General features: G+C 45.2%; 1 protein-coding gene across 1 annotated transcript in view; it reads left to right on the forward strand.

Annotated features, from left to right (window-relative positions):
- The window catches only part of LOC144806071 (uncharacterized), a 221,790-nt gene that overhangs the window by 148,933 nt on the left and 46,816 nt on the right, over positions 1 to 26,041 (forward strand). The gene's annotated exons all lie outside the window — the stretch shown is intronic.

Below are 26,041 nucleotides of genomic sequence, written 5' to 3' on the forward strand. Positions count from 1 at the left end.
CATACATGGAACTTAACATTAACCCCACGAAGGAAACACAAGCGGTTCTCCAAACCATCATTGCAGAGGGCATCTCAAAAGGATGTGTGGATGACAAAATGAAAAAATACCTCACCACAGATTATCCGAAAACACCAAAATTTTATTTGACACCTAAAATTCACAAAGATCCGGTTAAACCTCCATGTCGCCCCATAGTATCCACTTGTGGAAGCATCCAGGAACCAGTGGGAAAACTGATCGATAAATATCTTCAACCATATGTCACCACCATGAGTTCTTATGTTAAAGATACCACAGACTTCTTAACTAAGCTTGATAACATAAAACTTGCACAAACATAAAACTTGCACCCAATGAAGCAATAACCATGTGTACCATCGACGTTCAGGCGTTATACACCTCTATTCCTCACTTGTTGGGGATAGAAGCTGTAGAAGAAGCATTACTCCATATGGAATATGAAGAAAACATGAAAGTATTTCTGTTGGAACTACTCAACTTCACCTTAACGCATAGTTTTTTCAAGTGGGAAGATACATGGTACTTACAAAAGTCAGGAACTGCCATGGGAAATCCGGCAGCTCCTTCGTACGCTAACATCTTTATGCACCAACATGAAAACAACCACATTTTACAAAAAGAACAATGGCAACAAGGACTACGTCTATATCTGCGATATATTGACGATATTTTTATCTTGTGGAATGACACTGAAGAACGATTAATTTCCAACATCCAACAACTGAATCTTGTTGATCAAAGGATACAATTCACCTACACCATACATGACAGTCAAATTAACTATTTGTATGTAACAGTTAGAAAAACAGATTGTAAAATTGAGACTACTCTGCACACCAAAACAACTGATCGGAACAACCTACTAGCTTACCAGAGCTTCCACCCCATGCCCCTCAAACAACACCTCCCGTATTCTCAACTTCTCCGAGTAAAAAGAATTGTCTCAGACCCGGAAGAATCAAAGACGCAAGCACAAATCATGTTAGATAAATTCAAAAAAAGAGGATATCCAGATGAAGTACTACAGGGAGCGCTGGAAAGAACCAACTCCAAAGACAGAAAAACTTTATTGATAGCACAAACAAGCAAAAAGGCTAATAGAACTACATGTGTCAGCAAATATTCCACAGCCAGCCCACAGTTCAAGAAAATCATCAAAAGGCACTGGCGCATTTTACAGACTGAACCTGATTTCAACAATATATTTAGCGATGAACCAATATTTGCGTTTACCAGAGCAAAAAATATAGGAGAAATCATCAAGAAACCAGCAGTGGAAAAACCTCACATAATGTATAAAGGAACAACCCCTTGTAGAAATTGCAGCAATTGCAACAACATCATGGAAGGTAATACTATTACCCACCCTATGAGAGGCCACAAAATCAGGTTACACGTAAATGGTACATGCAATACTAAAAACATCATCTACATGATAAAATGCCCATGTGGCCATGCTTATGTTGGTCAGACAGAGCGTAAACTCAAAACTCGGCTAACGGAGCACAAAAGCAACATAAGAACTAAAGTGCTAAAATCAGCCCTTGCTACTCATTTCATTGAACATAACCATCAGATCAATCAAATTAAGGCCTGCATACTAGAAGTAGTGGGAAAAAATGAGGAAACAGACAACAGAAAAGCCTTGCTAAAACGTGAGAATCACTGGATATACCATTTACAGACTCTACGCCCACATGGGATAAATGAACGGACAGAATTTAGTGTTTATTTATAATATGTTGATGTTTTAAATATAAGCGTAACATAACAGTGCTGTGCATGTATTTATAAGTTCGACGCGATGATTACCATTTCATTTAAACACATGGTTTATAGTGATGACTACCTTCCCAACACTGGCCCTTTAAAGGCAGCGCGCGCATTTTGTAAGGAACAGCCCATTCCACACACGTCACACGCCGACTTTGTAGCAGAGAGAGCGGTGGCTTCTAATGCAAGCTCGATACTTTGTAACAGCACATTCCGGTAAGAATTGTGGCCGCATTAGATGTAACTAAGCGCATATTAGCGTTTAACGTGCTTCACCGCTACGCGTGTGTTGCACATCGGATCCCTAGGCGAGTTTCATTACCAACGCGTGTAGTCATGTTTTTTTTATTTTTTTAAACGGTCCATATCATCTTGGACAAGACGCCACAGCGTTCTAGTATATTTACGGGCACTCTATTTTTGCCGCGAGTATCCCCCACATAGAAGCAACCCTTGATACACCCAGGTTAGACTATCGGCCAACGGATATAGTGTAACAGTTGTTTATGTCATTTCTTAGATGCACATCATACAGTAAATGCGCAAACGAAGGGTAACATTATGGGTATAAGTAACGATTTTGGAAGTTAGTAAAATGTTTACAGGCTTTCTGTCATTTGAAAAGAAATGCATTTCATTATCGTAGTTAACAGTTTTGTTAATACCATGGTATATTTTGAAACATATCGTGATGGATATAATCTTTGTTCCACAGATTTCCCTGATGAAGGCCCCAGGCCGAAATGCATTGGAATGTATTGGAATATATTTTCCTGTTTATTTGAAAAACAAATTGGATGTATAATTCATATACTGAATATATGCAATTCTAGATGAAAGAAATTATACTTATGAATGAAGAACTTTACAAGTATGAATAAAATACTTTAAAGATTTGAGAAAGAAAATTGATTTCGTGAAAAACGTTATTGTTCATATCTCAGCTGACAATTCAGCACACAACAGTCAGTGCCCTAGGAGACACTTGCACTAGACAGTGCCAGCGCGATTTTGTGATATTACAATACTCCCGAGCGGGGAGTACCCATAGGAGCACGACTTACGCCCTAATACTAAGAAGAACTCAATGCAGTGCACGGCCATTATCTCTAATTGTTAGATACCTCTTGGCATCCCCATGAACACATTGAATGTCCACGGTGCCGGTCTGTGGCCCGATAGGTGTGGGCAACTCTTGGGGCCGTATAACGCTTTGTCTGCAGCCTGAATCCCCATCATGGGGTGGCCGTCAATCTTCACTCGACACCGGAAAGGAGGCAGGCTAGCGTCTGTAGTAAGGCAAACATAGTTCCTGGCCAACCCGACCTCCATGGGTTCTTCCTTTTGGGGGCAAAACCTGGCTATGTGTCCGTGTCCTCCACAGTGATAGCACTGGGGACCAGGAGGGTTAGGTCGAGGTACCATATGAAAGGGAAACAAGGGAACAGGGTCCGGCTTTCGGGGACAGGCAGGCCTTTGGGGTCGAGGGTGACTTCCAAAGGGCAGACGGGGATGGTGTTCGTCTTTCTTCTGAGCCTCCTGTGCTAGGCTGTATGCGCTTGCGATTTCGACAGCCGTGTCTAGCGTTAGGTGAGCATGTTGTCGTACCCATTTCTGGGTAGCAGGGTGAAGAGAGGCGAGGAATTGCTCCAAGTATATTTTGGACAGTATTTCTTCCTTTGAGGCGGTGGCCGATTTCAGCCATCGGCTGGCCAGATCCTGGATGCGAAAGGACAGGGCTTGAGGTGTTTCTTGGGGTCTTTCACGGGCTTGCCGTAGGCGAACCCTATAGGTTTCATCATCGATCCCTAGGCGTTCAAGGATGCAAGTCTTGATATCCTGGTATGGAGTCTGTCCCTGAACGTTTGCCTGTTGGTAGGCCGCCTGCAGTTCCCCCGTCAACAGGGGCCCCAAGTAGTGACCCCATCGGTCAACCGGCCATGACGCGGCCTGCGCCAGGCGTTCAAAGTTTGTAAAGAAGAAATCCGGGTCCTCCCCCGGAACGTACTTTTGCAGGACCACAGAGGGGAGGGAGGCGGCTGGCCGTTGTTGTCCCATGACGTCAGCCAGCCTCCCAAGAGCCTGGTCCTGAGAGGTTCCTTGATCCTTTAGGACGTCGTGAAGCTGGCCACGATCGTCTTCAGCGGTTTTAAGGAAGCGTTCCATCATCTTCTCTAGCAGCTCTTGACTTTCTGCTAACTGCTTAACCGCGGCCTCCATGCTTCCGGATCCCACTTCTGACACCAAGTGTGGACTGGGGTTGCGGGCGGACCGGAATAACAGGCGTGGAGGCCGGATATAGTGCGCTATTGCAGCAGTTATTTTATTGTCAACAACGGGTTAAACAGGGGGATGAGGAATAAGGCTGGGTGTGGTAGGATGGAAGTCCAGTCTCCGCGGAAGGGATGAGTTGGTCTTCGGATTGGCTTCGGCTCTGCAGGTCGGGATCCGGTGTTGCCTCGGAGGTAAAAGGGAGAGAGAGAAGGGGCAGTTAGTCCTTGACAGGTTGTGGACCGTAGCAGTACTGTCACCAACCACCGGGTCGTGCGGGGCAAAGAAGACCGTGAGGAGGAGGAGGAAAGGGAAGGGGTAAGAGAGGCGTAGACGAGCGAGGAAGGGGAAGAATGTGCAGTTGTGAGGGCGAAGTGCAAGGTCTCTATTTACACTGGCCTAAGTGAAGTGAGTTCCTACGTATTCACAGTGCAGCGGTGGGTACTCCGTGAGGGGATCTATATACATTCACTATACAATTATCTACAGGGGAACACGGAGATAACAACGGTAACAGGGTACTCACGTGCCCCGCCGCAACTCTCCGGTGAGTTGCGGCCGCTCTCCAGCCACCTCCGGAGGACTCCACCAGTCTTCCGTCCAGACGTCCTCCTCTTCCTCGCTTCCACTCCGGCACTGTCCGCTCTCCGTCCCAGGTTCTCCGCACGCTGTCTCCTGCCACGAGTCCACCGCATCGAACGCTCTCCTCTCTTCGTCGGCGGCTTTTCTGTCCGTTGGGTTGTAGACGGGGCGGGACTTCCGGGGTCACCAGGGTTCACTTCCGGGTTGTTGTATGACGCCTTGCGTTGTTCCGGTTCCTGCATGGGAAAGAAGAGAGGAGGAGTCCTGGTCGTCAGGGACGCCGAAGGGTCAGTTGTCAAGGTATCCCAGCTCGCGGGTCGCTCTGCAGGGTTGCGCGGCGCCCCCTTTCCACAGACACCTTATTAACAATGCATCCAACTCCCTATTTGCTAACTTCCTATGCTCGGTTATATCGTGCACATACCTTGCTTAACACCCCATAAGGAATTGATGGAAGAGGTCACTGTATGGCCGTCTCTAGTGCAGTATATGGTGGATAACCCTGTAAAACACAAGCACAGGTTACCCACTCCGCCCTACTGCCATAACTTCATTCTCTTACTAACACATGCGAACAGACACATACCATATTTCACACTAGGGTCTCTAAAGAGGAAAGGCCAGGCTCTGTTAAGTCACAGATACGTAAATCCACCTCCAAGGGCAAACAGCATCAGAGTCCAAAAGAAAAATAAAGATATTAGTTCAGGAGTTCAGGCACAAGTAACCATACCCCGAGTTCCCCACAGTTCCTCACACAAAGCCGCCTCTGTAGAAAGAGTCAGCAAAGTACTGGGCTCCTAGAGGCTCACTGGCTTTGCGTAAGTTGCTCCTCAGGGAAAACGGCATGAAATGAAAACGGCTGGAACTCCAGCAAAGGAAACCAAACAAACTTAATCTCGGAGCCAGGACAGCCGTCCATGGAATCCTCAGAGCGAAGAGTTATTCCCTCACGAGCAGAATAGGCAGAAAGTCTAAGTATCACCGTTCTTACCTCCACTGGCTGCTCCCACCTGATTACGAGTGTCTGTGTCTTCGCAGGCACAACGCGAAGCACCACAGAACACTCCTCCGTAACAGCGGACGCTTCACCTTGGCTCTCCGCTCTGGTTTTCCGAGTCTCCAGCCGCCCGCGTTCGTGTCTTCGCGAACAGTTCAGCGAAGCACCACGATGCGGTCAGGATGCGTCAGCCGACACACCCCCTCCGGAACGCTCCCAGTAGAACGCCAAGTCACCCGCAACAAAACGAAGCGAAGCACCACGGAACAACAGCAGCAATAGTTGGAAGCCGAGCCACAAATGCCAAGTACACAAAATCCAATACAACCCGTTTCCGGGTATGCGGACGTATTTGTAATCTCTGCCTCTTTACCCGGACTTCTGGGTGTTGTAGTCCTTCTTTAGGTAGGCGCGAAAAACAACCTGCTTCATTTCCTGACACAATAACCCTGGCATTAGAGGAGCACCGCGCAGAGCGGAATGTCAAGCTATCATGACCTTCATGGCAGAGCTGTTACAGACAATCAGATGCTTATTTCCCCAGGTTGGACAAAGCCCATTGGGTTGCAGGTCCCAGAGGCCGCAAAGACTTCCTTCCACACATTCTCACGCGTGTCCACTTCTAAGGAAGCCATCTTACAGAAGGTGCGAAGAACTCCCAACCTTACATAAAACGGATACCCGATACAGATCTTCCAAGATATTGCCCCTGTCACCATATGTAGATGCAAGGACTTCAAACCAGTAACTGATAGGCTGCCCGATCCTAACATCACGTACCAATGGGGCTACCCTTTCGCACTGATCTTTCTCTGGAAGGGCAAGCGTCGGGCTCTTCATTTGCTACGAGAAGCAAAACAGCTCCTCCACCTCCCACTAGATCCTAGAGAGTCCAGCCCCTCTCCTTCCCAGGCCTCTTGCCGGGATCCAATACAGCATGAATGAGTCACGATTCTTCCAGCTAAACACAAAACAGGCCCTAAGGACCAGGACACGGCACAAGCCAAAGAGGATATTATTCAGCACATCCGCAACATGCGTGAATCCCGGTCACTGGCCTGCTCCTCAGTAGCTTCGGAATAGCAGGGATCGTGACCTGCATCTGACATGCTTGAAGTCTGCCACATACATCCTATAGACTGGACAACACCATGGACACATAGGCCCCTAACATGTCTGTTCTTCTACTCTGTAAAGTGTGGTACATCACTACTCCCTTACTCCTAGACAGTGGCGGATCAGCAGCTGGCATTCCGCCACTACCGCAGAGCTTGGCCGTGGTCAGTGGAGACTGATACATTAGAACTTGCACTCACCACGTCCCGCCACCCTTCGGAAGAGTGACATCTTCAGAATGGTTCTTGCTTCAACTTTCAAGCTGTTCCAAACTGGCACTACACCTTACAGGCCCCATTGACTGTTCATTGTTACAAATACCATTCGTACTCACTTTCCCTTTCAGCCCTACCCCGGAGAGTGAATGCACTCGACTAGGGGGACTCTCTGTATCCTGCTTTGTACATCCTCCACACTGGGAACACTCGACGCTCATGCTCCACTTCTTCTCCCCGGAATGGTGCAGCCTCTTCATATGCAGCTCCATCAATACTTCCATCCACCCCTCCCTCCACTATGAATGCGCCCCACCTATTAAGCTCCTATCCCTCAATGTCAAGGGTCTTAACTCCCCTTAAAAGAGACAGCAGATCTGGCGATACTTGTTACTAAAAGACCCCAATATCATCTTTCTCCAAGAAATACACCTGTTACTTACGGACACACATTTCATTGGTCACCCCAAATATCCCTGCCAATACTGGGCGTCTTCCACCTCCAAAACAGCGGGAGTTGACATACTAACTAAAGTCAAATTGGGCAAAATACCCCCTCAGGTGATACGAGACACTGAAGGTCCCGATCTAAAAATCCAAGCTCACTTAGGCACACAACCCCTAACCCTACTTAATATGTATGCGTCCAATCAGGCACAAGATGCTTTCCTAAGATCTCTTTTGAGGGGCCACCTCCACTCCCCAAAGGGTTCAGTGATACTCGGGGGTAAATTTAATATGGTCTGGAATCTGGATTTGGATCGCAGCACCGCTACCTACGAAGGCACAGGGGCAATGCCGGCTGCTCTTAAGAGGGAAATTATAAACTTAGGCCTCATGGATGCCTGGAGATACCTATCGTCGGACTCCCAAGACTATTCTTTCTTCTCACACATTCACCTCTAAGACCCCTGTAAACAGCCATTATCCCGGATACATCCATATCAGACCATGTGCATATAGCTGGAACCTCCCGTATCCCTGGTAGATGACATGACACTCCCTGCTGCTGGAGCCTTCCACCCCACATATTACGGGATCCAGTGGCCATAGCTGAGATTTGCCAAGAGATTCTAGCTTTCTTCCTTACGAACGCTCCTCCTGAACCACTTGAGCACACACGATGGGACACTTTTAAAGCGACTATTCGGGGAGTTATCTACTCCATCGCCATTGATTGATCTCGTGAAGCCCGCCTGGTTAAAACCAACCTAGCTAAAAACATCAAGGCCCTAGAATGCGTACATCATACGACTCCCCCGCAACAACACAAGAAAGGCCTTGCCATGCTACGGGGACAGTTGAGGCTGCATTGAACTAACAGAGCGGAGCATGCACTCATGACACTTAAACAGAAATTCTTGCAGGAGGGACAAGGTTGGCTCGCTACTGGCGCGGCGCCTTCGGGCTCAATTCAGCAAAGCTCATATCTCTAAAATTAAACTCCCACAAAACTCAGGGGCTACGATTGAACGAGACAAAGGGCAAGCCTTCTCTACCTTTTACAAAGAGCTCTATACTGCTATAACCCACATACCAGAAGAGACTGCTTCTTTCCTCAGGGCATGCCCTTGGGAACCCATTAACCCACAAAATGTGAGACTCTTAGATGGTCCAATCACCTTGGATGAGTTACACTGAGCACTAAAACAACTCCCGATAGGCAAACCTATGGGGCCGGATGGCCTCACAGTCGGCCTCTACCGCAATTTCCTCCCCCACATCCAAGACCACCTCCTCCATCTCTTCAACACTTTCTCTGAAGCGTCTGGCCTTACCCCCATGATGTCCGAAGCGGAAGTGGTTCTCATCCCCAAGTCCGGGAAGGACCCCTCTCTCTGCACCTCCTACCATCCTATCTCACTACTTAATACAGACGCCAAGATCTACACTAAGGTACTAGCGAACCGTCTTGAGCCCTACCTCCCAGGTCTGATACACCCAGACCAACTGGGGTTCATCCGACATCGTCAGGGCGCAGATAATATCTGCCTCATCGCCCACCTCATTGAAAAGGCCCAAAGGAGGGAAATACCAGCCTGTCTGATGTCCCTCGACACAGAGAAAGCTTTTTCTCCCCCTCCTCTTTGCTCTTGCAGTGGAACCTCTGGCTATTGTCATACGGCAGTCGTCAGGTATAACAGGCATAACCTTTGGAGGCCAGGACCACAAAGTATCACTCTTTGCGGATTAGCCCATGCTCACGCTCACAGCGCCTACTACCTCCCTTCCAGCACTAGCCACCCTTCTTCACCCTTCCAAAGTGGCCTCAGGTTTTAAGATTAACATGACCAAGTCCCATGCCCTAAACCTCACCCTCCCCACTGAGGAACTTCAGTGGCTCCATTCCCTAACCTGTTTGCAATGGACTGGAAATTCAATCAGATACCTAGGCCTCAACTTGACCCCATCACTCTCCTCCTGGACTAAGGCCAATTGGCCGTTGTGCCAGCAAGAAATACGGGAAGAAATACGTAACTGGAAAAAGTTCCCAATCCCTTGGATGAGCCGCCTTAACGCAGTCAAAATGACACTCGTACCCAAAATATTGTACCTATTCCAAACCTTGCCCACACCTATCCCTCACTTAGACATCCAGAATCTCCAGCGTGACCTTACCTCTTTCATATGGGGCAAAGGCGGCCCCGCTTTTCAAATAAACTGCTTGTGATGCACCGTGATCGTGGCAGCCTCGCTTGCCCTACCTTCTGGACTGCTACTGGGCCTCCCACCTCCAGTATCTTTCAGAGTGGATAGTTTGTGAGAGCAAGAAACACTGGTTCCATGTGAACCGTGTAGTCACATACAGGCCCCTTTTGGTTCTGGTCTGGCTCCCCAGAACGGCGTGGCCTCACATCACTTATATAGCAACCGCCACAAAAAGAGTCCTGGATATTTGGGATAAAATTGCGATCTCCAGAGGTCTCACATCATTTCCCTCCCCTATCATGCCTTTAGCTTGCAACACCATGTTCCCACCGGCTCTACAACCACAGGCGTTCCCATCCTGGAATCAGGGAGAATGCCGCATAATTCAAGACCTCTTTGAAGGGGACAAATGTAAAACTATTGAACTATGCAAAAAATCCTTCCATGTCACTGAAGCCGATAGATTACAGTACTATCAGCTTCACCACTGGCTGCTTGCACCCAATTATATCCAAGGAGCCACTAGACCACTTACTCCCTTTGAAACTTTGGTCCGAGCTTAAGAGAGCACATGTGGCTTAATCTTGCGTACATACAAGTTGTTACAACACTCACAACCTACTCAACTCCACACCTCTCAGAAGCAATGGGCGGCAGACAAGGGCGTAGAGGTGACCCCCAAAGACTGGGAACAATTATGGTGTGATATTCCCAGAATATATATCGAAGCATTCTCCAATGCGAATCAGCATACAAATTTATGACGCACCAGTACTATACCCCTGCACAACTTCAAAAAATGCTCCCTACCCTTTCCCCTCTCTGCTGGAGATGCCAGGCAGCAATGGGAAACTTTATACACATCTGGTAGACCTGTTGCCTTCTAGCAATGTTTTGGAAAGAGGTTCTAAGTCACATTAAGGACACAGTGGGCTTACCTATACCAAAGTCCCCCATAGTGACCTTACTGCATATTGGACCAACTCAATTAGCAGCCATGATACACTCTGATTGGCGCCTCATCACGCAGGTGTAAGTAGCGGCGAAATAATCTGTTTCAGTGGAAGAAAACCTCACCTCCTCCGATCTCTGCAAAGCTCCACCGCCTCTCACATGTCATGGCAATGGAGCTACTGGCGGCCCGCCTAACTCACATGGATACCATATTCACTTTCAATGGGCAACCCCTAATTCACCACCTCTCTAGAATAGAAAACACCCCATATGCCCCTCCCAGACTACGAGCCCTCCAACTCTTTGAGGATTTGCTCCTGCCATACCCTCAAGATAATCCTTGATCAGACCCCCTAAACATGGAACAGACAGTAGACACCGCTCCTCTTAAACTCTACTTGCAGTCTAATCGAGTGCCCTCGCGTCTGCCCCTCCCCCCCTTTATCCCTCTCTTGGGCTCCCCCCATTCCATCCCTTGCTCTTTCATGGATTTTCTGGTTCAGACACAAGTGAAGATCATCTATTAGAGGCTGCCGAGATTTCCCCAGTATCCCTGGGGCTGCTTCGGCCTCCCTACTCAATTGTGTCTTATAATGTGTGAGGTATATGCAACAGCTATTTTGCACTTCTTATTTGAAACATTTTCATTGCTTCAACCCATAGGTAATGTGTGAGAGCTGATAACTATATGCTGATAATTTGTCATTGACTGTTTGAAGCCATGTAAACTTACATAGGCTTCTCAGTGATTTATGTTATATATGATGCCGCTTGTCTGTTTTTTCCCCAAAAACTTTTAATAAACAGATTTGACTAAAAGAAAAAAAAAAGCACTGCATCTGATGGCACACCAAAACATGCGGGCACATGCATCAAAGTAGGCTTTTGCGAGTCCTTAATTGCGATTATTAAGGAATCGCAATTAAGGACTCGCAAAAGACTATGCATGTAGGAATCGCTATAAAAATAGCGATTCCTAAACATTCCTTAATTGCGACTCGCAAATTGGGAGTCTCAATTAAGGAATGACTTCCCATTCATTAGGCCCATAGGAATGAATGGGAAATTGCATGCACAATTTGCGAGTACCAGTAGGTACTCGCAAATTGCTCATGCAATTTCAAGGGTGCAAGGGTATCAAAATGACACCCTGTTGCAGCCCTGAAATTGTGATGTGCACACATGTTGCGCACACACATGCCCCAAGGGCGGGTATTCAACCAATAAATATACATACTCGTCATGATCAATTAAAGTTTGGTCATGCCATATTTTAAGATTTCTATTAATGAGACTTGTCAGTACTTGTAATGGATTGCATGTCAAACACTCATAATACATAGCATTACTTAGTTGTGAAAGAATTTCTTCATTATAATCACTCTTATTCATTATAACGATGTTTCCACCCTTGTCTGCCATGCATATAATCACATCCTGATTATTGCTCAATTCTTTCAATGCTACTCTCTCAGTTCTTGTTAAGTTGGGGTTATTTTGACTGTATACAACAAATTTTCGTGTTTATAGAGTCTAGATTAGATGGCTTATGCATATTACATGTTGCATACCTTTTGAGATAAAGGTTCTGAGTTATGAATATACTGTGGAACTGGATTATGGCATTGGGGGATTGTTTGTTCTAACTGGAGTTGTACTTTGATTTCTATTTTTGATATTATGATTTTGATTTTACAGATATAGAATTAGACGTCTCATATAACGGAAAATACTTAGTTTCTATACGTTGTCAGCCGAATTTCAGGTGATTGGAATATAATAGCGATTTGTGTTCATGTTTAGTCTTTGTTCTTGGGCTTCCACGTTTTCTGGTGTTTGCGGACGGGATAATGTAGTATTCTGAGTTATATATTATGTTCATGCATTTCACTGCATCTAGCTACTCAGCCAGTGTGAGTGTTCCAGGTTAGAATGTGAGTGTGATTGACATGGATGGAATGCTTGTGTGACTGGTATGAGGGTTGGCAGTTGGAGTATGGGCTGAGTAGCTAAGAGGCTGCTCCTGGTGGGGCTGCTTGTTCCAGCATAATACTTCTTGTAAATCTACTTATGGCTTAATAAACCTACATCTATACTCAACTACATCTGCCTCGGCTACATCTCATCATGTATGTATGACTTAAATACTACAATATTCATGGCGACGATCTGGAGACTTTCCTGCGCAGAGCAAACCATTTAAGAGAGTTGGGACTACCCAGTAACAAAGTGGAACAAGCATCTAATCTACGAGCACCGAAAACAGCCCCACCAGTGTCAACATCATCTGACAGCCCCAGCAAAAACGTGCTTTAAAATCATCACCTAACATGGATTCTGCGTAGAAAATTTTCACTGAAGCTGCCTATATGACGCAGAAAAAACAACATCTACTTGATGTCTCAAAGCTACAATCTACTGCCTTTGGAAGCAAGCAGTGTCAGCACAGAAGGTAATTGGAGACTGTCTGAGTAAAAGAACTAGTGCGCTGCGAATGACTCTCAATTAATCAAAATGTTGGATGTATTACCCATTTTTGCCTAATTGGAAAGAGGCTGACATGGTGTGTGGAGTTCGTCGCTAAAAATTGTTTTCAATGCTGTGTCAGGAATAACCGTTGACGTGTATCAGCAGAGGGCGCTTTGGAGTTGGATTTATTTTCCACATGAGGAAGCTGTCGGTGGTAGCAAATATCACAAAAAAAATTTCTTTTAATGTCAGTGGTTTTCCTTACAGTAAGACCAGTAACCAGTAAAAACTGTCATTCAACGTTTAAAACTTGAAGGTTGCACGCGCTCCTCACCTCTTAGCCCCCAGCCTTTGTGGAACGGTCTGTGACGCTTTGCCTGCTTCGTGCTTGTCTCTGCTGCTGTCGGACGCCTTACAACAGAGACGTGCCTGCAGCCACCCGGCTAAGCGTAAGTTACGTACCTCCATTTTACGTGCCTCCATTTTATCTTCACGCAGCTGGACCGCTTTGAATCGGAGGTCCTTTGAAGCATTCATTTCCACCGCGTTTGGTTCTTCGAGTCATTGTGCCTCGAATGTCTTGTGCTACTGCGTTTTCTTTTCCACTTGTTCATTGCTGACCCGTTTTATCCGCCGTGAGGAATCCTTCCAGCAAGGTACTGTCTTTACTAGCTTTATCACCAGATTTGTCACGCAGAGTACTGTTTCCTGTTTCGCCAGCAATGTACTGTTTTGACTAGCTTTGTCACAAACTACATTCTCCTGCGAGCTCCGTTCAACATCGAACGTTATGTGTTTAAACTCCTGCATTTTACTACATGAAATATTTCACCAAAGGTTTACTTCGCTTGGCACAAATTTTTACTGCTTCAAAGTGCTGCAAAGTTTTATGTTTTCGTTGGCATGGTTTTCATTGCTGGATATTTTCATGCAACTTACGTCTTGCCTGTCTATCATCGCGGTGACAGGCACACCTATGACTGTGGTTAATTTATTTGCATATTTTCAACTTACAGTATGTTATGTTCATTTTTGAAATGTACAAGAAATGTATCGTTTAATTTATGATGGGTTCTCACCCTTATGTCTACACTGCATTATGCTAGTGTCACTTTTCATATGTTTACGCACAAGTTGTTTAGGGTTCTCTCACCCTCATTTCATTGCTTTAGTGTTCTCCTACACATGTTTGCGCAAGTGTTTTTGTTAAGGGTTCTCTCACCCTCAATTGCATTTTTGTATCCCTGTTCTTGGGATGGGTTTAGGTTGTGATCCTATTTCCCCTCATGGTTTCACCATTAGTTAACCCTCATGTCTGGGTTATTGGGTTCTTGTCTTTGTTTAGGACTTTTACCTTCTCTACCTGTGTTGGACACCTTGCGTGCATGTCGCATTGTACGAATTTCTCTTTTGTGTCCAGTGTGTAAGACGCCATGTGCATCACAATTTCGTTGTGTGTGTAGTCATTATTTGGCTCACTTTGTCTTGTGTAAGCTGGTTGTGCTTCACTTCTTACTTATGTGTTGGTTTGACACATCGTGCTGCACCTGTCCGTGCTGTGTGTGTGCTTGGGTCCTGTCCCTTGTCACATCTCTTTCCTTTTGGTCATGGGTAACCCCATATTTTTACTGTTCCTCACTTAGGAAGTGGAATTGTTGCCACATTGTGCTGCACAATTTTGTGTTGCGTGTGTTCTTAGGTCTTCCTTTGTAACACATTCATTTATGAGTAGCCTCATATTTTCTGTGTTCCTCACATGAGGAGTGGAATTTTGCCACATATTTTCTGTGTTCCTCACATGAGGAGTGGAATTGTCGCCACATTGTGCTGCACCTTCCAGTGCTGCGTGTGTTCTTAGGCTTGTCCTTTGTACACCTTCGTTCTGGGTTTAGCCCTTATTTTCTGAGTTCCTCATTTGAGGAGTGGTTTTTGTCTACCACAGTCTACCTTTTTGGAGGTCTTTCCTTCATTCTAGGTCTTACTCTTTTGCCTTGTGAGTAAAATTTTATCTTTTGCAATATTAAAGGAGGAGGATAGTGTCAGTGTTTGTATTTACTGTCTCCTTCTTCCTTCTTTACCTTGTTTGTCTGTTTTCCCTCTCGTGGTGCGGTTTCCTCCTCATCCCTGGGTTTACGGACTATTATCATCAATTGTAATTTTATTGTCTATAGTTTTTCTCTTCGCTGATTATTTCTTCTTTCTTTTCTTTTTGTAAGGAAGAGGATGATGTAGTATTCTGAGTTATATATTATGTTCATGCATTTCACTGCATCTAGCTACTCAGCCAGTGTGAGTGTTCCAGGTTAGAATGTGAGTGTGATTGACATGGATGGAATGCTTGTGTGACTGGTATGAGGGTTGGCAGTTGGAGTATGGGCTGAGTAGCTAAGAGGCTGCTCCTGGTGGGGCTGCTTGTTCCAGCATAATACTTCTTGTAAATCTACTTATGGCTTAATAAACCTACATCTATACTCAACTACATCTGCCTCGGCTACATCTCATCATGTATGTATGACTTAAATACTACAGATACTTTGTGCTTTGATCTTAATCTTATTCTTTACTGAGACTTCGTTCTATTGCACTATGGGTGATGGTATACCTTGATTACTTGATTATCTTTCTACTCCTTCCTTTTTTAATCAGCAGATTTTCACCAAAATTTAGGTGGATATATATGTATTTATCAAACTTTATAATTAATGTTGTTTTATTTGGGTTTGCAGCCCTGAGGAAGTCAATGATGCTTTACATTGCATGACGAAACACGTGTTGGCTGTGTTGCAATTGTATATACTGAAGAGTTGTCACATTGAATATACAAGAAATTTGGATTAGGACTATTTGCTGTACCAAGAGAAGAATACCTGATCTAAAGGAATTGAAACTTGAACCATGTGGATAGTATACCATTTCATGAACTGATCTATTGATATTTGTCAGAGTGCTCGAGTAGGACTTTTTCATATGTGTTCTGTTATCCTGTCTTGAGGGTATAGGTAAGGTTGTGGAGGTAACCAACCTTTCTTCCCCTAGGAGCACCATTGAGTACACATCGTAATCAGTTACGCTAACCCAGATTGTGAGTAGAGCACACGTTAAGTTACCTGGTTACCTAACTTCTTATGATGAAATAGTGAGTGGTGATTCTGTTAAGTCTCAGGGCATGTCTATACTTCACCCCATTAGTACCAGTTTAACAACCAAATTCATAAATTAGCAACTAAAAGAGGCCAGTTAACCTTTGCAAAGGGTATTCCAATGCGTGCGAACCCAAATTGCCGCATTTTTAGTAACCTTTGATGCATTTGAGCTAGAAACAACATTTGTTTGTTAAAATATGCAGATTATGTGGCAAAAGCGGCAAAGCCTCAATTATGCCACAACCACAGAATAGCATAAATCCAGTGGCACTGCCTTCAAGTAACTGAACATAAAGTAACACACATTAAATGAAAAATAAATAATGTAGGTTAAACTAATAAGTGGTAAATGCACTATTTTCCGTTACAAAACCTTTGTTGGATAATGTGATCACAGCAGATGGCTTAGTGTGTAACCAGAAAGCTACAGAGTTCAATCAATCAATCAAGGCATTTGTATAGCGCGCTAATCACCCGGAGGGTCTCAAGCCGCTTGGGGGGGGGGGGGTCCGCTACTGCTCGAACAGCCAGGTCTTGAGTTGCTTCCTGAAGGAGAGGTGGTCTTGGGTCAGGCGGAGGTGGATGGGGAGGGAGTTCCACGTCTTGGCTGCCAGGTAGGAGAAGGACCTTCCTCCCGTTTTGGCTCTTCGGATGCGGGGAACGGCAGCGAGGGCGTGGCTGGTTGATCGTAGCTGGCGGGTTGGAGTGTAAAAGGTTAGGCGGTCCTTGAGGTATCCAGGGCCTTGGTTGTGTAGAGATTTGTGTGCGTGGGTGAGAAGTCGGAACGTGATTCTCTTGCTGACGGGGAGCCAGTGCAGGTCTCTCAGGTGTCCGGAGATGTGAGTGTGTCGGGGGATGTCCAGGATGAGTCGTGCTGAGGCGTTCTGAATGCACTGGAGTCTTTTCTGAAGTTTGGCTGTGGTTCCGGCGTAGAGGGAGTGCCCGTAGTCCAGTCGGCTGGTGACAAGCGCCTGGGTGACCGTCTTCCTGGTTTCGGTGGGGATCCACCGGAAGATCTTCCGTAGCATAAGTAGGATGTTGAAGCAAGATGAGGAGACGGCGTTGACTTGTCTGGTCATCGAGAGGGAGGAGTCCAGGATGAAGCCCAGGTTGCGTGCGTGGTCCGTTAGTTTGGGTGCGCTGCCCAGGGCAAGGGGCCACCAGGAGTCGTCCCAGGCGGAGGGTGATGATCCCAGGATGAGGACTTCCGTCTTATCTGAGTTCAGTTTCAGGCGGCTGTTTACCATCCATTCGGCTACGTCTTTCATCCCTTCATGTAGGTTGGTTCTGGCGGTTGCTGGGTCGTTGGTGAGTGAGAGGATCAGCTGGGTGTCGTCGGCATAGGAGATGATGTTGAGGTTGTGTTGGCGTGCGATGGCCGCGAGGGGGCTCATGTAGATGTTGAACAGCGTGGGGCTGAGCGATGATCCTTGTGGTACGCCGCAGATTACTTCGGTGGCCTCTGATCTGAACGGGGGGAGGCGGACTCTCTGGGTTCTTCCGGCGAGGAAGGAGATGATCCACTCCAGTGCCTTCTCCTGAATTCCGATGTTGCTGAGGCGCTGCACTAGGGTGCGGTGGCAGACCGTGTCGAACGCCGCGGAGAGGTCCAGGAGGATGAGTGCCGCTGTTTCCCCGTTGTCAAGCAGGGCTCGGATGTCGTCTGTGGCTGCGATGAGGGCCATCTCGGTGCTGTGGTTGGCTCTGAAACCGGACTGCGAGTGGTCGAGGGATCCATTTGTCTCGAGGAAGGCGGCCAGCTGTCCAGTTGAATCCTGGTTGGTGCCATTGGGACGAGTGAATTGTGTATCTTTAGTGCTACTAGGTTCCAGCCTTTGACAGAAAGCACTATGAATGTGTAAGTCATTTAAACTTGCCTTACACACAGTATAAGATAGGTCAAAATGTGTGGGGGGGATGAGGTTCAGCAAAAAGTGTTTTCAAAATATAGATTGTAGTAATATGCAACCAGACTGTATCTAGTGCAATTTTTTATAAAGATCTATTAAAAGCACACACACCCCAGCTCAGCTGCAGACATCCTTACAATACTTCTCAAAAATAATACATTTTTGTCATAATGAAGCTTTAAGCAACTCCATCAATTAAAGCCGGCTTTAAAGCAGTCTTTACATTTGCAGATTGACCTCCTGCTCAAATTCATATTTGTTTGAGGCAGCATGAACCCTGGCCAGAAGGCTTGTTTCTTTTTTAGCATTATTAAAGAGAGTGGGTCACAAGGAGCGTTGGTATGAAACAAGGTGGTTATTTCATCAAGAAGAGAGGGAGCCCACACCCAGCAGCTGCTGCCCCAGAGTGTGTCCATCCGCAACTGCAGGACAATTGAATGGAACACAGTGAAGAGCAACAAGTCAGAAGATGGGACGCACTCAAATTATTATAAGGTAATTAAATACAACCTTGTGAACAACATTAAATATACGTGCAATAAATATAACCAGTAATTACAGTGCATCACATCACCTTCCTCTTATTAACAAATAAAACTGCTAATGCAAGTAAAAATCATTAAACCTAGCTGGAAAACAAAAATGTAAAACAGGTCTGGACCCAAGTGATGTGCAGCGAACATTATGTGTACAATTTACAAAATAATTTGAAAAACAGGGGACCCCTACGCGAAAATATATTTGCTATAGGTAGGGCAAAAGCAGTTTTGAAAAGAAATTATAGCAAACAATTCATAAGAAAACGCCAAAAACCTCTCATGCACACACTCGTGTGTATAGCTACGACATTAACACAGTCTTGTATATTTATGATCACAAAGAGATGTATATTTTTTATGAATCTTTTATTTTTATTTTATAACAATAGTTGTCTGATTATTTTTGGTGTCCTATATAGGCTCTTTGGATAGATAATTACAGTATAAAAGTTAATATTTCATTTGATAAAGGTATACACAATTACACAGAAAACTTTGAAAAATATATAAACACATATCACAAAAACCAACAGAGACGAATCGGTCAGTAGTCTATTGTAGTGGGCAAAAGCGGTGAGTATTGACACTACGCGCGTTTCGGCATTCTGCCTTCATCAGGTGACCGTCATTCACGTGTATACTGTACAGGACAACAAAAACTATAAAAAAATACAAAAACATACATATAATTATATTGAGAAATTTAAAAAGTCGTAGCATACTAGTATTTACAATTTATAGTTCGAGAAGGTATAGGTCATTATTTACACACAAATATATACACTATTTACATACAGTAGCTCATGACATGATTGGAGTTCGCTCTTCTATATGTTCCAATACAAGGCATTTTTGTGATCAATTTAAACATCTCATTCCAGTTGGGTCTGGTATATATATATACCCCATCAATTCTAAGGGACCATATTCACATAATAGATATAACACGATTTTATTGCCTGATGTTCTTTATTGACGCAATAAAATCGTGTTATATCTATTATGTGAATATGGTCCCTTAGAATTGATGGGGTATATATATATACCAGACCCAACTGGAATGAGATGTTTAAATTGATCACAAAAATGCCTTGTATTGGAACATATAGAAGAGCGAACTCCAATCATGTCATGAGCTACTGTATGTAAATAGTGTATATATTTGTGTGTAAATAATGACCTATACCTTCTCGAACTATAAATTGTAAATACTAGTATGCTACGACTTTTTAAATTTCTCAATATAATTATATGTATGTTTTTGTATTTTTTTATAGTTTTTGTTGTCCTGTACAGTATACACGTGAATGACGGTCACCTGATGAAGGCAGAATGCCGAAACGCGCGTAGTGTCAATACTCACCGCTTTTGCCCACTACAATAGACTACTGACCGATTTGTCTCTGTTGGTTTTTGTGATATGTGTTTATATATTTTTCAAAGTTTTCTGTGTAATTGTGTATACCTTTATCAAATGAAATATTAACTTTTATACTGTAATTATCTATCCAAAGAGCCTATATAGGACACCAAAAATAATCAGACAACTATTGTTATAAAATAAAAATAAAAGATTCATAAAAAATATACATCTCTTTGTGATCATAAATATACAAGACTGTGTTAATGTCGTAGCTATACACACGAGTGTGTGCATGAGAGGTTTTTGGCGTTTTCTTATGAATTGTTTGCTATAATTTCTTTTCAAAACCAAATTACAAAATAATGAAGTAATCTTATGCAAAAATATGCCGCTTTATGGCACATAATTTGGCTTTTTTGCTCCATAATTTGGTGGTCCCTTCCCCCTTAAATCCAGTGGACACGCCTGAAGGAAAAATGTTGTTCTTTTAGCCATGTGTCCCTAAGCTCAGTGACCCTGTCCCTATTGCAAGCAGAATCACTATTCCCATATTTTTTTCAGTGCACTTCTTTGAGTCTTTGACCGATGATCCTATATCACCAATAGTCAAATTGTAGTGTCAATTTGAAGCTGTTTCCTGCTCTAATTTTGGATATCTGGGCTCCCACAATGAATGTGCTGTGAGGTGCCTTCTTGAAGACAGTCTGAGCAGGGTATAAATGAGAGGAACTGTCCAGGAGGTGCCGCTGTTTGGCTGTGGCTCACTATCGAAGGAGATCCGCCTTCACGGAAGGGTTTCCGGTTCTGGGTCAGTGAAGGCAGAGACAGCACCGGCAGCTCCGTGCGTGCAGCCTCCTGGATGGCCCATTGTGCTTGGGTCTCTGCAGGTATCCTCGGTGCGTCGCCCCCTCGGACCCTCGCAGCCTCTCTCCAGTGTCTGCGCAGGTAGGAGACCGTCCGCAGCCCCCGCTGTGATTTAAGAAATACACCGGGCAGCCCTGGGGGGAGTGGAGGCTTCTCTCCCGAGCGGCCTCCGGGGCACTTCTGGGGTGTTTGTGCAGTGGCATCACGAAACGTGAGGGCCCCCTACAGCAAAGAATATGGAGTGGGGTCCCTCACTCTCCGGACCCAATAAGGAGCTTGCAGGCCAAGTGCCGGAGGGGCCCATGGAGCTCGCCCCCACACCGTGGAGGCTGCAGGGGCTGTTGTTACCCCCTGCTTATTGCCAAGGTTCCTAGAAAAACTGAGCTCCGTGTTCTAGAGTTATCTAGAAAATGCAAGATTGTATAGTCAAAGAGAGCCCTAATCGGAGTGCAGTAACCCTTATGTCCCTAGGTCCTTCTGCTCTAATGATAGCTATGTTTTCTATTTTAGATGACTGAAGTGATGTGACATATGTTATGAAACTGAGAATGTAGAGGGTTGCTTTTGCAGGTTTACAAGTACAAATCTGAGAAACGTTTGCTTGAGAGGTGCATTCTTAACTTGAGTATTGTTTACCCTTTTACAATTTTGGATCCCAAAATGTTGTGTATTTTCTGCTTTGTTCCAAGTACTCTCTAAGGTAAGTGCTGATGAGCTGAAAGCACTCCTACCGGTTACATCCAACCTGACTCTCCTTGATTCTTTCTTGTTCTTGGCTGCCTTAGCAGTCAGACACTTACAACTCGATTAATGTTAGTCAGCAGTGCATTGAAACTCCATCACCTGGCCTTAAAGATCCTGTCAAGTTAGTTGAGTTGTTACTTTCTGAATGTATTACTCTAGCCCTGGGGCCATTACATTGCTGGGGTTGGGCTTATTTCAGTATTTTATTGTTAAACGAAAACAGGATCATCATAAGTAAGCAGCATGAGAGGGCCTATCAGATTGTTCACAGTCACCAAACTGGTATTATCAAGTAAACCACCTCCCAAAAATATTAACCTCTTAAACAAAGCAAACAACACTTAAACCACAATTGTGCATGTTATTAGACATGCCATCACCAAAGGCACCGCCAGGGGATGCCACTGGAGCTGCAGCCTTCACACATTATTTCCCACACAATGCTGTGTGCTCAGCCCTTGCAGCCTTAGTTTCCTCTCTGAGCTGAGCACTAACCCTCAAGACTGCTCTAAAGGACTCCAACTCCACACCCAGTCAACACTGATCTGTGTTACTAATAAAAGTATTGCACTGAGTCCCTTTTTCCCTGCTCAGAAGCAACTCATCCAGAGTGGATGAAGATCCAGTCTTTCTCTGAAGATAAGGTAGCTGAGCTGGATATTTAAATACCCACAAACCTTTATGTCACATCTACATTCCCACAATCCTTTCTTCTATTGCTGCACTCTTTAAATGCGATTTTTAATAATTAGGCTGACTTTTCCTTACATCGTAACATATTCCATGTGTTTCATTTATATTTAAAATAAGCCACTGTACCTTTAAAGGTTTATCCCTGGGATGACAAGCACTAACCTTCTTTTGTAAAATAAATAAATTGTAATAATACGAAATTTATAAAGCGCCTGGTTACCGCATTCAGAGTGTTCCTGGACTAGAAATTAATTCCCCAGTATAGAGCCAAAATGCAAAGTCTACCCGCCCTAAATTTCTTTAAAAAGCCAAGTCTTAAGTTTCCTATGAAAGACTAATCCTGAGCATTCCTGTCTCTGATACAGAGGCATGGTGTTTCACATTTTGGAAGCCCAAAACTAAAGGAACATCCTTCCATGGGTGCTTTTCACGATGGGGATTATGGTGAACGCGGCTTCTGCAGACTTAAGACTTCTTCTGGATCGATTAGGCTTCATCAGAGAATATAGGTAACTAGCAGCCCGTCCCGACCTTGTCCGGGAGCATTTAGGCTTCCCCTACCCCCGACTGCCCCGACATTGCCCAGCAGCCCCTGCCCCCGCCCGCCCCGCCAGCAGCCCGTGCCCCCGCCCGCCCCGTCCCCCGCCTGCCCCGACCCCGATCATTGTTTTAGTAATTTCCCGTCCCCTGCCTGGCCTGACACCCGCCTGCCCCGACATTGTCCCCGGAGCATTACCTGAGCCGCAGGTCCTGATTTCACCGCTCCAATTTCCCATCCCCTGCCTGGCCCGACACCCGCCTGCCCCGACATTGTCCCCGGAGCCTTACCTGAGCCGCAGGTCCTCATTTTACCGCTCCTCGCGCCTCAGCCGCCGGTCCTCATTTCTCCGCTCCGCCGCTCTGCTCCTCACCGCCGGTCCGCCGCCGCTCCTTCCCCGCGCCATGTCCGCCTCTGCGCAGCTCCTAACGCCGCTGGCCTGACATCACCGCTCCTCCCCCGCGCCATGCCCGCCGCTCCTTGGACGCCTCTCCTCCCCGTGCTGACGTGAGCACGCACGTCGCGGCCGGCGCTACTTTGGGGGGGACTACTTTTAAAAAAAATATAAATATTGTAAATAACGTTTTATTTTGTCATTTATATAGCCTATAACCATCTACACACCCTGACGATTTCAACGGTGTATCGGGTGTGTAGATTGGTGCTGTGGTTCCCGAGTTTACCCGCCTCAAAGCCTGAAAGTTCTTACTTTATTATAGTAGTATAGATAAGGTCCTTTATAATTCAAGATTTTATGGCAGAAGCACGTGTCTTTAAAGGACATTCTCTTGCTTAGCGGGCTCTAGTGTAGTTTAGCAAGGCCCGCTCCCATGGAGGAGCGTCTCGTGATGTTCAGCAGAAAACTTGCTGCCAAATTATGCACCCTCTGGAGCTTTCCTAACCTCCCTTGTGTGGCTCCGAGATATAACACATTACATTAGTCCAGTCTGGACCTGGCCAGAACCAGGACTACTGTTTTCCTGGCGGCTTACCATTTACTTTTTAAGCCCTGAAGAAGTCCGATTGAGGACCAAACGCGTTGGCGGTTTTGAATTTTAAAGAACATGAATAAAGAATATTTTTTTGAAAAAGATACTTATAGCAAACACTAGATTAATAAGTGCCAAATCTCTCAAACACAAATTTGAATAAAACAACAAACAGAAAATTATACGACCTTACATATATTGTGGTAAATTAAGCAACACAATATATAATGATATACAAAGGCTTTTTATTATAAATAGATAATTACTTGTTTTCTTTTTCTGTCCAATATATTCAGTTTTCATTCAGATAATAATTTCAGTGCAAAAATAGATTATAAACAATATACAAGAATACAAAAAAATGGCATAAGACATAAACATATACTACAAAAAGTCACAATGGATCGGTCAATGTTCTATTGTGGTAGGCAAAAGCGGTTTTGCCTACCACAATAGAACATTGACCGATCCATTGTGACTTTTTGTAGTATATGTTTATGTCTTATGCCATTTTTTTGTATTCTTGTTGTGAGAAGTTGGCCTGATAGGTGATGTTTCCAATTCTGGAACCACCTATTATCAGACCAAACAATCCCTTATGGTGTCAGGTTGTAAGTCAACCTTGTTAGACAAGCTATCCTAGGGGTAGCATGGACTAAGCAGCCTAAAGGCTTAACTTAAGAGGTCGTGTTAAGCGAGCTGTTTTACCACATACAATCCTGTAATATCAAATGAAAGGACACCACACAAGTATATATTATAAAAATATATGTGTTTATTACTAAAAACAATCCCCAGTATTCTTTATGAATAAAGGGGCACAAGCGTTAAATCAAAAGCACAGTTTAAACATACAAGTTGCACAATTATGGATGAGGGCGGGTGGCCACTCAAACCATATACTAAACAAGTGGTATAAGAGATACCAATCGAACAGTGGTTAGGCCTAGGGCCTAGGGAATCGCTGGGAGCAGTCAGGACAAGCAGTGCTGAAGTCGGGAGAGGCCCACGGGATTCGGGAGCAGTGCGGAAAGCGCACGCATGCACCAATGTTAACCAATGGTGCGTAAAAGTTGTAAAGTTAAAGTTTAAGGACACTTCCGCTGAACCTAGAGGAACAAAACTTAAGACACAGACCCTAGAGATGTGTACCAGTGTGGGAACACCGGCGGAGCAAAGTTACCTCACCCACAGGAAGCGGGTGCACAGGGTCGAAGTTGAGTCGGGTTTCGTCACGCAGGCTCTTGGTGCTTGAAGCTGAAAGGGCTGCAGGCGGGGTGAAAGAGAAGTGTCCGGTGGAGTCCAAGGGTGGACTCGAGTCGAAAAGTACCTGAAAGCAGAGGGGACAGAGTCTGGGTCACTCAGCAGTGACCAGGGTGGAACCAGGACGGAACCAGGCAATGTCGGGCGCAATCAGGTCGCTGTCGCGGTGCTTCTCTCCGCTGTCACGTGGGCTATGGGGCATCTACGACGTCCAGGAGCAGGTCACGATCTGTCCCACGCAGGCTCTCGCCGTCGGCGCTGTCGGCTTCAAGATTGGAGCAAACAACACTTGGCAAAAGCAATCCACGCGGAACCGGGAGATTGCTTCTCACTCGAACCAGGAGGGTCAGAGTGGGGGCTCCTTTTCAGGGGAGCTGGTGCAGATCTGGAGCAACCAGATTCACAAGTCGGTTTCAAGTTTTCGTCGGCACAGGGGCCACTAGCCAGCTGGCAAGTTGTGGTAAATAAATAAATAATACCCTATTTTTGACTAGACATATATCATAACAGATAGCTCAATAAATAAGAGTCAAGATTCGAGGTAGTAGGAGTTTTGCAGGTTTATTACAGCATAAGGACAGGAACAGGACAACCTGCATAGACAGGGGCCCGGCAGCTGCCGGGGCTAGATCTGGGATGAGCGCGCTGGGAAGGATAACCTTTTAATAATAATACGTGAGCATATATACATAACGCAAACACATAGCATTACATTGCAGTAGGCGTAGCAGTGGGTGGAGCAGAAGGCGTGACGCGTAGCAGTCGCGAAAGATAAGAGTAAAAGTAGGTGTAACTGGGCGTATACATAGACATGTGGTGCAGACGTAACAGAATATGTCATGAATGGGGCGGAAACATAGGAGGGGGCTACCTAAGGAGCCGGGACTTCTAACCTGGTGGTGCGCGTAAACTGGCAATGACGTGTTACTAGGAGAAGCTGGG

The sequence above is a fragment of the Lissotriton helveticus genome, chromosome 1_2 (assembly GCF_964261635.1).
Source record: "Lissotriton helveticus chromosome 1_2, aLisHel1.1, whole genome shotgun sequence".
In the NCBI taxonomy this organism is placed as follows: domain Eukaryota; kingdom Metazoa; phylum Chordata; class Amphibia; order Caudata; family Salamandridae; genus Lissotriton; species Lissotriton helveticus.